Source organism: Gambusia affinis, linkage group LG13 (genome assembly GCF_019740435.1).
Source record: "Gambusia affinis linkage group LG13, SWU_Gaff_1.0, whole genome shotgun sequence".
In the NCBI taxonomy this organism is placed as follows: domain Eukaryota; kingdom Metazoa; phylum Chordata; class Actinopteri; order Cyprinodontiformes; family Poeciliidae; genus Gambusia; species Gambusia affinis.
Genome location: NC_057880.1, coordinates 21903697 through 21921285, shown reverse-complemented (window position 1 = coordinate 21921285; position 17589 = coordinate 21903697).

The following is a 17589-nucleotide window of genomic DNA, read 5'->3' as shown; positions in this document are numbered from 1 at the left end:
AGGAGGGGGAAAAAAGCCTGAGTGAGGACAAATACACACACACAGCATGGCCTGCACACAAATCAAGACACAAAGCTCTGGCCTGTTTACAGCGGTTGTTAACTCTCCCGGCAGAACCGCACACAAACACACAAACACTTCACTTGTTCTAACAGGATCAAATGATTAACTGGCCTCCATCAGCAAATCAAAATCAGTCCCCAACCCAATGAGGGAGCTGTTTGGATTTTCCATTTATTTTTTTCTTCCCTTCTACCTGACGCCGCACTGTGGAAAACAAATATCACATCTGGCCTCAGACAGACAATCCCTGTGTTTGGCTTCATCTAATTTAGCCACTACAGCAATGTGGGAAACAGTGGGGAAGCAGAAAATGGCAAGACATCCTGTCTTTTTCTTCGCGTTTAACACATTAGTGCTCCCTAAATGATGGGGATAGAGAGGCAGTGAGGTGAATTTGCAGAGAAGCTAGGCAATTTGGGGAGGAAAAATAATCACAGTGCTCCTTCTAATCACAAAATGCTTTATTGTGTAGGTAGGAGGAATGGGCATGCATCAGTTTGATTTTGTACAGATGTTTAAACTGAACACACACTGCAGCATAACGTTAAATAGAGTGAGGAAAATAGGACGCATGGTGATGTGATGCATTCAAATACAAGGAGGGAAATACTAGTAAAAGGTTATGCCATAATCAGATTCTTATTTGTCGTTGCTTTATGGAAAATTTTGAATTTTCAGAGCATCTCCTGGATGAGTCAGTGATGAATTTGTGGAGTAACTTTGGTAACTGCTTGTTCAACACTGTTCACTGTTTTCTAAGTTTGTGTATGTTGGCTCTTACTGTGGTTTGCTGGACTCCCAATGCCTCAGAACTAGTTCTTCATTCAGATAGATACCAATGACTTTGTTTCTCATATGTTGTTGATTTTCATTAAATCGAGGGTTAATGTGTTGCTCTGAGAAATCTGAAAAAGATTGAGTGGTAGAGCAGTGCACCATACACGTCAGTGCTCTTTTCTACACACACATTGAATCCACTTCGCTGTAAAATCTAAAGCTATTGAAAGTGGCATCACTTCAACCATCTGCGGCAGTTAAAAATGATTTTATTCCTTTCTGATATTCAAGGTCCTAAAGAATACAGGATCAAAGGCATAACTGTAAGAGGTACAAGAACTCGGCAATGCTGAACAATAGCTGAAATAACAGGCTTTCTATTAATAAAATGATAGTAACCTATTTGTTTTGCATCCTGACGTCAGCTGGGCTCACTGCATTTGGTATGCTGTACAGAGTGTCAAAAGGCACACAAGGTTTGACAAAGTTTCACTACACAGCAGCTGTCCAACTTGAGCTATTGTTCAAAATCAGAACCCTTTCACTGGATTTACAGAACTGACCATGATGCTGAGTTCATAAGTGTTTTATTAGTACTTAATACCGCTTCTTTCTTAAGCAGTAGTGTCATTAAAATGAACCGTCTGCAGCATTGTCTTTGATTTGAGCAGGAAATATAATTTCCACAGCAGATGGAACAGTCTACTTGCAATTTGCACTTGTTTTTAGTTCTAGAACAGGAACATGCTTCAGAAGAAAAAAATGTTTCATAATGAATATTAATCAAATTTTCTCCCAAATTAATCATGCATTACCTCTCAGTATTTCCTACTTCCAGGACATGGAAATTCTTGGCTATGATGATAATTTCTCATATTAAGTTATGGTGGTAATTTTGGGTGGACTGGATAGATAGGGATTTTAAGAATCTCTTGCATTATAAGATAATGTGCTTCAGAAAAAATTCCAGCTACTAGCCCAGGTACAGCAAGACAATTATTCATGTCCTTAAAATCTACACCACCTTAAAGAGGCAATCAAATAAAACTGAAAAAAAACCACTTTAATAAACATTGAACAGATGTAAAATAAATAAATAAATGAAAAAAAATAAAAACAAATAAAAACAAATGACTACTACTACTACTACTACTACTAATACCCATTTGTAAATGTCACACTTTTTCACAGCCAATATGTTTTAAGTATCTTGTTGATCCTCAGGTATATTTAGTCCACATTAGTGTGACTCACTTTCCTGGAAACAAACTTGGTGTGGAGTTCATCAGTTCCAGGCGGTCAAGCCTTGACTCATGAGGCTTAGTCAGGTTTAAGCCCCAATACCTATGAAAAGCAAAGTTTAGGAAATCCGTAAATCTGGTCCAGGTGGCTGGAAAGGGCAGGGGTCTGGATGTGCTAATTTCATCATTATAATGTAGTCTTTGTAATATGGATGTCTGTTTTCTCTATAACAAGAAAAGCAGGAGCTGGTGTGTATCAACTAGATCGTTAACTCAGTTGCATGCACAGCTTAGCCTCTGGTATGCACCACCTGACAAAGGGACTGAGCTCTTTTCTTCTTCAAGTTGCCCCTGGTAGGGAGACTCAGTGACCATGTGGGCAACAGTGGAGTCACTTGGAGCCATGAGACACAGAGACCTCCTGAAACAGAAGCCCAGTAGTGGACTTTTAGCTTCTATTGGACTATTTGCAACCATGTGTCCAGTGGGAAGTGTAGGAATGAGTTCCTTTAACTTTGTGGCCACGGTTCTCAACGGGGAAAAAGGTCGATTGTTTTTCTCCTTCAGATCAGAATCAGTATTTGCCTTGAATGGAGGAGTTCAAGTATATTTCTGATGAGCTCAAGAGAGATGTTCTCTCTGATATTTCACAGGGAAGACACAGTTTATCTAAAAAGCACCTTCTATCATGGGCTCATAACCAAAAGAAGTGTTCATGTTGGAATGAGCTTGCTTTGTCAGGTGCCTGGTTTCAGTCTGAGGGGTGAGGATGAGGGGCGCCGTCATCTGGGGCGAGGCTCATAGTAGAGCCACTGCTTCTCTTCATCAAAATAAGTCATTTTAGATGTTTTGGGTACATGATCATAGGGCCTTCTGGAAAGTTATTCAAACATGTCCTGCTTGGAGGAGTCCCTGAACAACTTGAGGTGGCAAATTATATTTGTAGGTATGTTTAAATATTATCTATATTAGAGGCAAAAGTTATTGACACTGCTCACATTGTGCTATAATTATTCCATCAACATTGTCATTGCACATGTGGCTAAAGTATCCAAGAAACTAAGGAGGCTATTTTCCATGATATTCTGGTTCATTTTAAACCTAACCACCCTCACAGAGAGAGATTTATTCATCCTAAGGAAAAAACAACTAAACTGAAACCCACTGGTGTGGTTTATGCAATCCAGCACAGTGAGGAATGCTCAAATCTCTACGCTGAAGAAACTAAACAGTCACATAAATGGATGGCACAACACAGAAAAGCAAATCATTGAGTCAAGAATCAGCATTTCATTCACATGTAATGGAAAAGGGCACTCATTTGAAGAAATGGAAAAAAATGTAGTTTGAAAGAGAAGTGAGGGAAGCCATCTATGTTAAACATGAAAAATAACACTATAGAGATCAGGTGGTCCCAGATTTTATTTTTCTAACACCTACTCTGCAGCATTTACTCCCCATGTGTTTTTTCAGCAATTCACACTTTGGAACATGTGAACAAACCATCTCACATAGCATGTTTATGGGCATGTTTGAATTGTCGAGCAAAAAAACCCCAAAGAGAAACACTTGTCCAAATTGCCCCATTAGTGACCTTAATGACCCTGTTGTGTGATTGTTCTGACTACATTTCAGAAGCCTTTTACTTCTAGCCATGCTTAGAATCAAAAAAGCCTTTTGTGTGGGAGGTAAAAAGTCATAAAGAAAGAAAAGAAGTCCAGGTACCTTGTAGTGAAGCACTTATAATGTGAAAAAAAATTATCAGAATTAACCATTAAAACTAAATAAGTGTTGTTTCTCTCCCGGTCTCTACATTCATTAGCAGTAAATTAAAGTACTGAAATCCGAGTAAGATATAACATTTTTTTGTAAAGATTAATGTTCTATACTGTAGTTTAATGCTTCATTTCTGCATTGGTCTGTTTGTCTGTGGACATGTGCTCAAACGCCACTTGCTGTGCGGTGATACCAGCTAAGCCTGTCAGAAGGGATTGTCATGCTCGCTGCTGTCACTCAATGTGACATCCTGACATTCGTTTTTGCTGGTGTTTATCAGTCAGGATATGTATGTGTGCACGGATTGTGGGTGACACTGGGAGCAGTGAGTCTGGATAAAAGATCTTTGACATTCATGGCTGCACGTGCTCACGCACTCATGCCTGGAAGCTATGCTGCAATGGTGAATAATTCCATCAACCGTCAGGTCTTTAGTTCAGGCCTACATACAAACACACACATACGCAGAGTTCCCACCACCAACCAGGGAAGCTGTTGGGTAATAATTTAATTGTGTTCAAACAAGCAGTCATGCCTGTATATACTGCCTGACAGTACATTAAATTTGAACTCCAAAATAATTTTATAATGTAGACACCATGTTCATATTATTAGCTTAATGGGCTGGTATTTTCCCAAGTAAAACTGCTCTAAAGTTTGGCTTATGTGATGTAGTTCTGTTGGCTTCTTTGTCTTGTAATGTTTGGCACGCATTGGAGTAGTTGACAGCTGAGTGTGAAGTGGCTGGAGAGCCCACTGCTTCCAATATGAGGCCATGGTTCTCAACTGGAAAAATATGAATTGTTCCCTTCCTGCCAGAATCCTTCTCCGCATCAAATGGAGGAGTCTCTACGTGTTTTCTTCACAAATGGAGGCAAGTTGGAGCAGGAGATGGATAGACAGATTGGTGCCGAAGTTGACCAAAAGGTATGTTTCAACCCTCACTTATGGTCATAAAATATGGATTGTGAGTGAAAGAATAAAATGCTCGTAACAAGAAATTCTTATCTTCCGCTGTAGGAAGCTGGTGAGGAGCTTCATCATCTATGGGCAGCTAAGAATGGAGCCATTGCTCCTCTCCAGGAAAAGAAGTCATTGAGGTGATTTGGGTATCTGGTCAGAATGCATCCTGGGCAGCCCTTCTTTGGAGGTTTTTTAGGCACATCTCAGTGGGAGGAGAAACTGTGTTAAAAAGAATGAGATGAAGAGACTTCTGATAAAGATGTTATATGTTCTGCTGATGGTTTTGAAATTCTTCCTGAACTTCTTATTTGTACTCATGGCAAATGTACAGTATTTGTTGTTAATTAGCAAATCTACTGGCAGCAGAGGATATGCATTTGAAACCAAATGTGTGCATAAAACACACATTTTTGATTTATGTTGAGTCTGTTTTTAAATAAATATTTAATTTTGGGTACAATTTTCTTTTTTGTTGGATACTGATAGTAATGCCTTGTAAATCAGGCTAACAATACAATTCATCATATAAAACTCATGATGCGGCTCATGACACCCTTCCATGTTGACACGGTAAACCATGATAATGTCACTAATTTTATTATATTGAACATATCGTATGCTTAAGGAAGAGGCAAGAATCTACATATTTTATTGCACTCTCAGATCACTCTCCAGAGCAAAAAGCAATTTGAAATAATTTTTTTTTTTTAATGAATTCTGTATGACCTATGAGGTGAGCCTTGGACATTGCTGCTCAATTTCATGCTCTGATTTACATGCGAAACTTTTAAAAGCTCTCATTTGAGTTTCTGAGAAAACTCTTCAAAAAGAAAAAAAGGGAACTCCACAGACCATCACACTCTTGGACAGCCCTTGTTTCTCCGGCCCTTTTGTTTCTGTGTGTGGTGTGTAGTGTGAATCAATACACTTGTAAAGCTGACAGCATTTCCCCTGTGGTGCACAGACAACAAACAAAGTCCCTAGTGGGTTGTACTAAAGGATACTGTAGGTACACACACACAACTTTGAGATGTCAGCTTCTTCATGCCAGCCACAGCCATCTGGTTTATGTAACCAACTCTAGAGTTGTATGCTTGACCTGTCTGCTCTTGTGTGTGTATGCGTCGGCGTGTGTGCGTGTTTGAGGGTGTGTGCAAGAGCATGTTGGAGAGCCGAGCACAGGACATCAGTGAACATTTGACCTCAAATTCTTTCCTACGTTCTCTTAGAAAAAACTGCAGTAGTACCCAGGGAACGTTATTGTGTTGTCCTCAATAAGAGTTGAGAAATATTGTAAAAAAAACTATTTTAATTTCATTTTAGAAGTCCTAAATTTGAAAGAAATATTATTATAATTTATTTAAAATATTTGTAGAGATAAATTGACTAAATGCAATTTGCACATTGAAAATATAGGTGAAGTTTAGTTATTAAGGGAAGTGCAAAAATATTAGTGCTAAATAGAAATCACATGCATGGCACTTGAAGTACACTAGACACCACCAAAATAAGGCATCCAATCAGTCCTTTGTGATATTGGATCTATTTATATTGTGGTGTATGTAAAAAAAAAAATAAAATAAAAAAGTTTGAACTTTTCTTTCTTGGCTTCTGAAAAACTGCTTTGACCTAAATTACTTGAAATTTGGTGTTTAACTTAATCAGAAATTTGGCCCTCTTGCATGCCTAGGGACAGATGCACCCATACAGCCTTCTGCATTAGAAAAAGAAAGATGGCAAAAATTAGGGAAGATAGATTATATTCTTGCCATCTTAAGTGCTTAGCCAGGCCAAGTCAAAAAAAAAAAAAAAAAAGTAAACCCCAGAGAATAAGACTTATTTTGAGTGGTGGCCAGTTTGGGGATAAGAAGCTGCAGTGGAGTTGTGTGTGCGTGAATACATAAGTGCTGAACCACTGGTGTAAATGCAGTCGGCCATTTAGGTCCACCTGTCTCAGGTATACATATATATATATATTTTTTTTTTTTTTGCGTGTGTGTGTGTGTGTGTGTCTAAATCTGTCATTAGCCAGGCAGCTCTTTGGCAAGACTCTACTTTCACTCAGAATGAGTCAGGGGTGACTTTGTCCCAGAGAGAAAGTCTGAGGGAGAAAGAGTGGCCTGATGCACATGGACCAGACACAAATCCTCTTAGCCAAAAGGAAAAAGAAGGCTTTTGAGTGGCGGCTTAAATTGGTCATTGTGGCTCAACTTTAAGACTTCCTCTGATGCCTTTCTGCTTTGCACTAATGTAAATAAACGAGCCCCCTCGGGAGGAGTGAGAGGGAAGTGAGACCAGCAGGTAAAAGGGGAAGGATCCTATTCTGCACTCTGGAAGTGGCCTGAATAGCTACAGCATCGCTCACTTTGGATGGCTATGCTGACTACATTACATTCTTTAAATCCTGCAAATAGAAGGTTTGTCGTCCTCTGTACTTGTGTGTTTAGAACTGAAAAGGGAAAATGTCACAATAACACAGACACCTTAATGTTCTCTGTTGGTGTAGCTGCTGAGACCATTATCACTTCAGTGATTATTATACTGACAGATGAATCTCAGTATTCCCTTGGCACAGAGTGTACCTAAATGCACTGCGTGATTGGCCATCTTGAGAAGTATGCAAAATTACACTCTTTATCACACCCCAATGGAACCATGTGTGTCTACATTCTCAACTCCTACAAAAACAGCATTGCATATGTCACATTGTCACACACAACACAAGTGAAACAATAGTTTGTCTTGGAGTTAAAATGAATTAAATAAAATAGTACTTTATTGTAAAACATTTAAAAATAGAATAAAAAGAGGAAGGTGTGTGGTTCAATTAACTGCACTATTGAAAGTGATCTAAAATTTAATCAACAAAAGGTAAAACATCTTTCTTAAATCAAAGCGAAAAGTCACAACAATGGAAATGTTTATTAAAAAAGAACTACCGTATTTTCTGGACTATAGAGCGCACCACACTACAGGCTGCACCTACAAAATTTTTGAAAAAACAAACTGGAAGCGTGCATATATAAACCGCACTGGGTTATAAGCCGGTGGTATTTCCGCCGCTCTCGGTTTTCCACAAGGATGCAACCTTAAATCTCCAACGTCGAACCATGGATTCGTTCACGCCGAGCTTGCGTGCAGCGGTTCTATTTCCCTCCTGTACTGCCAGATTGATAGCCCTCAACTTAAAAGCAGTTGATGCCGTCATGCTTGCTGATAGCATGTGCATGTTGTAAATGAAAATTAGCACTTTCATTGATTCACTTCCTGCTAAAGAGCCCCCTGGTGGTTGAAGAAAAATCCACAGAAAAGGCGCACCGGGCTACAAGCCGCAAGGCTCAAAGCACTGCAAAAACGTAGCGGCTCATAGTCCAAAAAATACGATAAATACATCATATCTATTGTCAGCTAGGAAGTTACAATTTTCAAAGGCTTGTTAAAATTGGACAGTAACAGAGTGGAAAAAAGACCCTTGTCGAAAAAGACTCAATTTAAGCAGTGAAATTCACATGTGGTCAGAATTTGGCATAACATGAAAGCATTGAACCATCCCCCCCTTCTATCAAAGTGTCAAGTGTTGATGTAATTGTGAGGGATATTTGCATTTTTTGACATATGGGCCATTTGAACATTATTTAAACACTACCCTGCATTTTTATTGCTGTTGACCATATTCTTCACATTACAGCAACATGGGCGCATCTCTTAATCCATTTTACATCCATCCATCCATTGACTGTACCTGTTTATTCCTGCAGGATCACAGGGGGCTGGTGCCTATCGCCAGCAGTCATTGGGCAATAGGTAGGGCGCACCCTGGAAAGGTTGCCAGTTCATTGCAGGACAACACAGAGACACACAGGACAAATCTAGAGAGACTAGTTAACCTACCAGTCATGTTTTTGGACTGCACAGTGAAGCCAGAGTTCCCAGAGAGAACCAGGCAAGCTCAAGGAGAACTTAAATCTTTATGCAGTTTGAATCCTGAGATCAGGATTCAAACCCATGACTTTCCTGCTGCAAGGCAACTGTTGTACTAACTGTGACACAGACACGCAAAAAAGATTTTAATTCAGAAAATTAAGTCATGGACCCCAGAATCATGAGGGGGTTTGCTGAATTGACACCCTCTAACATCGCCTACAGGGGGTTTTTCACGAAGAAATATTGCTCAATACACTTGCTGTTTGGAGTCTTGTGTCCAAGTATATTAATAAAAAGCTGAGTGAGGGTTAACCCTAACCCTAACCCTAAATGTAAAAATAAACATTTAAAATATAGTAAACTTTATAATAAATAAAGTTACTTTTTGATAATGTTCTGATTTATTAGATCCACCAGCACAATAAACACTAAGATAGAGGATGTTTCGCAGATTCATTAAAATGTACATCATACAACTTACCTGCTTCAATAAAACCTGCTGCGATGCCTGAAAAATGACTAGGAAATTACAATTAACTTTGTTGAGGTGTTGTTGAAGTTATCTAATTTGGCAGAAAGTACGAGTTTTATGGGGAGTTTTTTTAATGTTGCCGTCAGAAAATGCAGGACTTGTTGAACCATTGCCTTCTTTGTCTCAATGTTTCATGAAAGCAATCAGCCACTTGACGCTTAGCTTTACAGTGAAACTGCAAAGCTTCTCATCTGCCTCTCCACTGTTCTAAAACCCACTGTAGTGAAGCCTCTCATGGCTTACTGTTTAAATATACACTGTAAAGTGACATGTGATAAGGGTTGGGAGACAGGTTTTTGCCGTTAAAGTTTAGATGATCGAGTCAGCTGAACGCCCTGCAAACAGTGAAAAGTTTGCCGTTAAGATGTTTTATAAATCCTTACAAAAAGACACTCCCCTTCAACTGTCAGCGCTGTCAGTGTTACATTTGTTTTCCACAATTTCCTTTTTTGTTCCCGTCATGCACCAGCGACGAGCCATTGTAAATGAGTGGGGATTCATTGCCCTTTTAGAAATTCTGACAAACAACCAGTCAACCTTACAGAGCAGGCTCGCCACGGCCGGTTGACTAAAGCAGCTTCATCGCTATTATAATGTTGCATGCCATTCAACTCGGAGGCGAGCATGTTTGGTTGCTGTTGCCATTCTCACTGCTTCTCTCAGCCGCCATGTCAGCAAGGTACGCATCATTCTCGTTAAGCGTTTGTCTCCAGCCTTATTCACAGATGATTATTCATTTAGTGACTTTAGACAGCTCCTGTCAGCCACAAGGACTCCGCTCATCCACCAAGGGACATATCAATGCTCGTTTTTTTCCTCCTCCTTGCTTCTTTCTCCTCTTCCTATCCCCTCTCCAGGGCTATTACACTGAGTGTTATGTTTACTATAACCCACATGCTTGTTAATTATAAATCACCGGCTCCTCTTTCGTTCTATTAATTGGTGCCTCCTCTCCTGCTCTATGTGGCGGCTCCCACAAATAAATTCAGGTACGACTTCATTAAGTGGCACTCTCACAACAGATCTTGACACACGCAACGAAGGCAATAAAACCAGGAGGTTGGAGGGGGTACGAGTGGAGGGCTTCAACAACTGTAATCAGTGTTTAACAACAGTCTACGCTCCGATTTGAAGACCGCCACACTCACTGGCGCTGCTGCTGATGGGGAGCGGTGTCGGACAGAAGAAGAACACTGGCTTACATAATCTATGGATTTTCTTTTTTTTTTCTTTTTTTTTTTGCGTTGAGCTTGTAAACTTTCTCTGTTTTCTTGTTGTCGGTGCCACTGACTGAGTGACAAAATTATGTCCTTTTTTGTGCATTGACCAAACCTGCAGGGCTTGAAAGAAATATTTACACCCCCTCCCCACCTCCCCTGTTTTTTTTTTTTACATTTCTTGTAAAATTAACAACAAACTTTAATGTAATATCAAACAAATGAAAATGGCATTGGGATTAGAAACATTTTAGAAATAAAAACCTGAAAAGTGTGGCCTTGGTTTTCTAATAATAAAAGCCATGGCATATGTAATCATAAAACTACTAAAACAAAGAGCAACTTTCTCTAAGATAAGTGCAGTATAAATCCATCACTTTTGTGAATTTTTAGGGTGCTAGCCTTCCTATGCAATTCAATTTGACTCAGATCTCCCTTCAGTTCTCTATCTGAGTTTTCACCCAATGATTTTTCTGGTAGAATTTCAAACGGGCCAATAGATAAACAGGAGAATTTATGAATGATGACGTCAATGTTTGCGTCGTTTTACAATTGTAGTCTGCCTGTACTTCAAGCAGAGGAAGTGAAAGAAGCTGCTCAGTCTATGTATCCAAGTATTGAATTAACATTACAGCCATCTTGCTTGGCTAGGAACTTCTCTCTTTGCAGTGAAGGATGGTTGTTTACACTGCAGGCAATTTCCTGTAAACTTCATCACATATGTCACAGTCAAAAGTTAGCGATTGAGTACATTTTAAAACTTCAACAGAGTCTCAAGCTGTTGTTTCTCAGTAACCAAGAGTCCAAACAATCAGCGTTGAACAGAGGGCTGATTTTTACCAGGCTTGAGTTATACTTGAGAACAAACGCCATAAAGACAACAGGCAAGTCAGGGAGAAAGTTGGACAGAATTTGAAACAAGGTATAAATTAGTGTTTCTACGCCTTATTAAGCCTGTCTTCTTGGGGAACTTTTCAGTCCATTATCTGAAAATAGAAAAAAGTTTGACACACCTACAATCCATGGCCATCCACCCAAAATGATGGCAAGGAGTGCATTAATCAGAGACTCAGCAGGAGCTGCAGAGATCCACAGCTCAGAAGGGGGAAGCTGTTGACAGAACAATTATTATCATGTGCTCCACCAATCAGGCCCTTATGGAGGAATGCCAGGAGGAAGCTGTAAAAAGGCCTGTTTAAAGCCTGTCGCTAACCGTGTAAGAGACGCAGTGAACATGAGGGAGTATCTCCTCTGGTCAGATGAGAGGAAATTTTTGACTTGCATGCAAAACACTAAGTGGAGCAAAATAATTTATGCTGCACATCACTCTTAACAGACTTTAATCAAATCATACATGGTGGTGGCAGAGTCATACAAGGGGAATGAGTTTCTTCAACAGACATAGAGAGACTGGACAGAGATGATGGAGAGACCTATGTGATTTAGTGCTGGAAAGCTCTGAGAAAAAGAACATTTTGAAAGCTGCAAAACATTTTAGGTTGAAGAGAAAGAAGACGACTTTGGCTCATGTGATTGCAGAAACTTATTTGTTGGGAGGTTATGGAGAAGGATTTTCAGCTGGCTTCATAAAACTTATAGAAAGATCACCGCTTAAAGAGTGGATAGGGACTATCCCTGGCTGCTTGGTTTGGCAAGGAACGGGATAGTAGGACTTTGAGTACACTGTCTTAGCTTTTAGTGAGCAGGGAGAAGCTGGGACACTAGTCATCAAATTTATGACTTGTCATTCTCCTGTTGCAGAACTTCTTTCAGTCAGCTGACCACAAGCTAAGATGATGCCAGGGATTGTACTGTCTTGATTTCAAAGAAAACATTAGAAAATTTAGCGTCTGTGCCATAAAAGATACCCACAGGGATGAACAAATTTCAAATAAGTAGACTAACATATTAAAGGTCTGCTCATGGCCATAAACTGACTGAATATGCTATTACGCCGGACGGTTCCATTAGATCTAATTGGATGAATTTCATGTTAATATATGCTGTGCCACTTAGCACTACACAGAGACTTAACCTCTGCATGGGATTTCATCTCCTGCCAAGTTCTGCAATCATGCTCTTCAGGCTTACTGTAATGGTGGGAACACTTATTCAGAGCAGCCATGGCGATATGGGGTAAGTAGAAAACTTATATATAAATAACATGTAATGTTTCTGGATGTGTGTTTTTTTAGAGCACTTTAAAAGTCTGTCCTATATTTTTTTTATAAACTTGTTAAAAACGTGTTAAATGAGTCTGATGTATTTAGGATGAAATAGTTGAGCACTTTAACTTTCACACACTTTGTAATGTTACAAAATGTGCCATTGTCATTACAAAATCTATAATGCAATGTCACAATGTAATTAGGATTTTTTGGTAAAACAACAAAAATTATTGTGTTGGAAAAATAAATGTTTCTAGTAGGTCTTAAAAATGAAGGTTTAAAAATTTGTTGTGCACATATGTTCGGCCCCTTTTACCCTAATAACTCCAAATAAAATCCAATGCAACTAATTGTCACCCAATCATTTCAAAGAATTATCAAAATATCTGTGGTAAAAAATGACCTACAACAAAGTCCACCTGTGTGCAGTTTAATCTCGATATGTTCTTTGAAGACCTCAGAGGTTTTTTAGAGGACATTAGTGAAAAAACAGAATCATAAAGATCAATAAAGGCAAATAGGAGATAATCCATGGAAATGTTTATATCAATCAATCAATCAATCGGTCAATCAATAAAATTTTATTTGTATAGCACATTTCAGCAGCAAGGCATTTCAAAGTGCTTTACATCAAATCAAACACAGAAACACAATGCAACATAGAATCAACAATCAAAACACAACATTAAGTCAAGTTCCATCATTAAATTTGTAATTGATTACATTTCAAATATAATCCTAAACAGGTTGGTTTAAATTTGAGATTTAAAGGAAGTCAGTTATAGTTGTACTTTGTTACTAAACACCATGTCAAGAACATCTTCAAGAGTACAACACAACTGCAAACATTTTAAGTGAATCTGCCAGACCAGAGCACTAGTGAGAGAAACACCCACAATTCAAAGGTCTTTTGCCAGAACATCTATAAGTTTTGAAATTCACAAATATTTCAGGCTGGGATCGGCTTGTGAGCAGCTGGCCCAAGTGGCTGTGGAGAGGGAAGTCTGAGCCTCTTTGCCGTGACCTGAATGAGCGAAAGATAATGGATGAATGGATGGAGCATTTGGAGTAGCTCCTTCTACACAAATTAGCATGCTTTTGATTTTTTAAAAATGCCTTTAGATGCTTAGTATACTTGAAGAGTAACAAATCACAGGTTGATAGTGCGCAAAATATTGAACATTATTCTAGCCAACCCTCAGAGGCAACAAAGTTTAGCTGAGCATTTTAACCTCATGCCACCCCCCCCAGAACATACCCACTAAAGAAGGAAGTCCGTAGTTACTTTCTCCAAATTGGCAGGGGCAGAAGAGGCCACAACAGTAATGGGAAGACCCTTCACATTTTTTTTCCTGTCTCTTTCTTCCTCCTCATGTTTTTCTCATCAGAGAGAAATCTTTCAACTAACCAAGGAGGTTTAGGATAACTGTGGAGTCTGACATAATTATCAGTGGCTTGGCTTTAATCACACTCTCCTCTGACTCCTCAGCGCACATTATCTGACACCAAACACACAGAGTTTCCTGCGTGAACCAGGCCAATTTAGCCTCCAAAAGCCACTCAGAAAGTTAGCTGTCACAAGCAGCTTGAGATGGACAGAAAAAAGGCAGCAGAATGCGAAAGAGACAGAGACAGGCGATGTAATTACAGACTATACTTTGCTTTGTTGTTTCGGGGATTTTTTTTATTTGTTCTTTAGCTGTGTTCACTTTTAATCAGTCTCAAAACCGTTTGATTTCACGTCTAACAAAGCTGTAGATGATTTATGTCAGAAGGTTGTATTAGATTAAAAGGAGTTTGGTAGGATTTGAGAGACACTTTTTAGAAAGCAAAGCTTCAATTACATTGAGTTACCTGTATAGGATATTTGAATGATTGCTGGATTAATACAAGCTCTTTGAAAATCTCTTGAAATGTGTTTTTGAGATACATCAGCTATAATCAAAGGAAATTAAACTGCTGCTCTGGCTAAAGATAATTTGAAGTCTTTACAATTACATGTAACTCCTCGGACCTTGAAGCTTTGCTTTTCAAATGCAAGTTGTTTTGACGTCTTCATTGATTTGTTGTTATTTGGCAGTCCTTAGATATGAACTAGAAAAAGGTTTTCAGATTTTTTTCCCACATTTTAAAGAAAAAATGTGAAATGTTTATTACCTAATTATTTAAAAAATAGAAAAGATGTGAGGGAATGGATGCAGTGAGACATATTAATGCCACACCCCTCCACATCCTGAAATGGGTCAGTGAATGGTAGGAGTGGGAGGCAGAGAGGTCGCCGGAGTGAAAGGAGAAAATTTCAAAGTGATGAAAGAGAGAAAGATCACAAACAGAAGCACTCGCTAATGTGTTCCCAGGATGCAGCCCATTCTAACTAGACTCCCAGACCTTTGATGCTGTCTCTGACAGACCATCCTAAAGAAAAAAAAATATGATGAGCCATCAGTGGCTAACAGTAGGAAGCCACATTCCTTTTTGGGGTAATAGGAAATGAGCCCCGACAGGGCCGCACAGTGTTTTAACCTCTGAGATATTTAGAAGATGGCTGTAGGATGGGCCAAAGGAAATGTCATATCAGTCACTCCACCAAGCTTACAAAACTCATCACAACTCTGTGCTCATAAACAGAGAAGTTGGGTGTTAAGGTGGATCTAAATGGTGTCCGCACATCTCTTTTGTCAAGTGGAAAAGAGACGATGATAAATCGTCCCCACAGTTTTTTCCACAATTGATTCAAAAAATAAAGTTCATCTGTTAAAATTGGATTCTGTTGAAATTTTCTTATTAGTATCCTACAGCTGAACCCAACAGAGAGGACTGGGAAGATCTTACTGCTCAAAGGTAATCAGTCAGAAGTGATAACACCCCCCCCCCTAAGATACTGATTTAGCTTTTCATCCAAACTAACTTTGAATGAAATAAAATAAAATTGTTTGACCAAACTTTTCTGTGTTTTCTGTAATTATGGATAACAGCTCTCAAGGAGACCCAGAGTTGTGGAAATGATTTACCAACGTGACACAAGAAAGGGAAACTCTGTATTTTTATTCTTATATTTTGCTGCATTGATTTGCAAGACTTCCAGGGCTTACTGGCAATAAGCATCCCCACAGCATGACACTTCTACCATGGATGGTCTGTTTATGGTCTTCTGCAGTATTTGATGTTATAGCATCTTGAACTTCTAAGTCCTAAATGGAGCGCTGGCGATCCAGCCAAATTTGCAATGCCGTAATTCCTCGACTCTTTGCGCTATCTGAAAAACTCCAACGGTTTCTGAAAGGGGAGACGTCGCGCTTTCCAGTCAATATCGGGACTCACAGGACATTTAAAGAACTGCGTACAATTAAAATAAGCAAAAATATCCATTATATCCATTTTAAAATGAGGACATATTAAATGCCTTTTGGTAAGTACGGTAGTCAACCTGTTATCTGAGTTTTCTTAAACAATATATTTCTCATTGCCGCTCCCCTACAAATCTTTGACTGGGCAACAGTTGTTGTATGTCATCTTTCTCATCTCAGCTGCTAAACTGGTGACGCCTTCAGTGTAGTTGGATGTGTCTCAGTGGCGTCTCTCACTAGGATGGTCACTCGGTTTGTGAGGACAGCCTGGTGTACAGGGAGATTTACACATGCATCATTTTTCTTCTATTTCTTGATGGATTTAACTGAACTCCAGGGACAATTCAGTGCCATAGAGGGGTTTTGATTGTATCCATCCTCTGACTTATATTTTTAAATAACTTTATTTTTACCCAGTTTGATATGTGTAACCTTAATATAGCACAAAAAATCTATATTTTATGAATATGAAGTCAAAATAAAAATAATTTTTTATTACAATTAATCAAGGATGCTAACCTTTTTAAGCTTTACACTACACTGTCTGTGAATCTTCACCGTTGTGGCAAATTTCCTCTATAGTGGAGGACAAAACTTCTGATTATGGGAGGTTTAATAGTTTATTTGAACCTTTCCATTCCTGTGAGGTTCACGAAAACTTTGCTGTATATACATGACTCTTTTGACAAACATGAACTTAGTACATAAGTTGGAAATTGTGAATTTGCAAAACTCTATAAGCACCTCAGAATTTGACCTTCTCATTGTTATTTTCAAGTGGAAAGTTTAAACTATGTTATTGGTATTATCATTTCAACATGAATCACTAGGTACTTATAAAAACAAATGAACTCTTCAGATTTGTATTTGCCGCTTTTTAGAAACTATGTAAAGAAAATGTTGGAAAAATAAGAAAAAAAAGAAAAAAAACATGTCATGAGAATCAAGATGGGCTCATTGAGAAAAGGGCAGAGATCGTTTATTTCCCCCCAAACTGTGCAGCATCAGTGGCCGCTCTGCCAGCCTGTGCCACATCAGTTTGAGGAGGTCAAGTCAACCAACTGGCAGGCTGCTTCTGGCCTGGTCTCACCGCAGGGGGAGCGCCAGTTCAGGGCCAAACCTTCAGGCCTGCAGCCTGCTCTCCCAGCAGAGGAACGCACACTTCACTGGCTTTTTACGGGGGGCAAATCAGGGAGCTGCTGGGGCGTGGGGCTTTCAGCTCCATCCTGTACCCTTTAAACCCATGGGAGGTGTGTGTGGGTGTATATCGGGGCGTCCTTGACCGGCTCTAACTGTCAACTAGCCAGTCAGCACATAGGAAAAGAGGGGTGACAGAGGCCATGAGGAGAGGGGAGAAGGAACAGGGGAGGAGAAGAGATGGATGACAAAAGGTTAGGTGGGAGCTATCCTGGGAGAAGGTTGTCCGGCAGCTTTACTCTGCTAAGTGAGACTGGAATGTTCTGGGCTGCAAGCGAGCTGTGGAGGTATTTTGCTCCTTTTTCTACAGTTAAACGTGAAAGCTGTAAGAACAAGGCAAATCAAATTGCATATCAATGCTCATTTTCAAAGAGGACTTTGAAA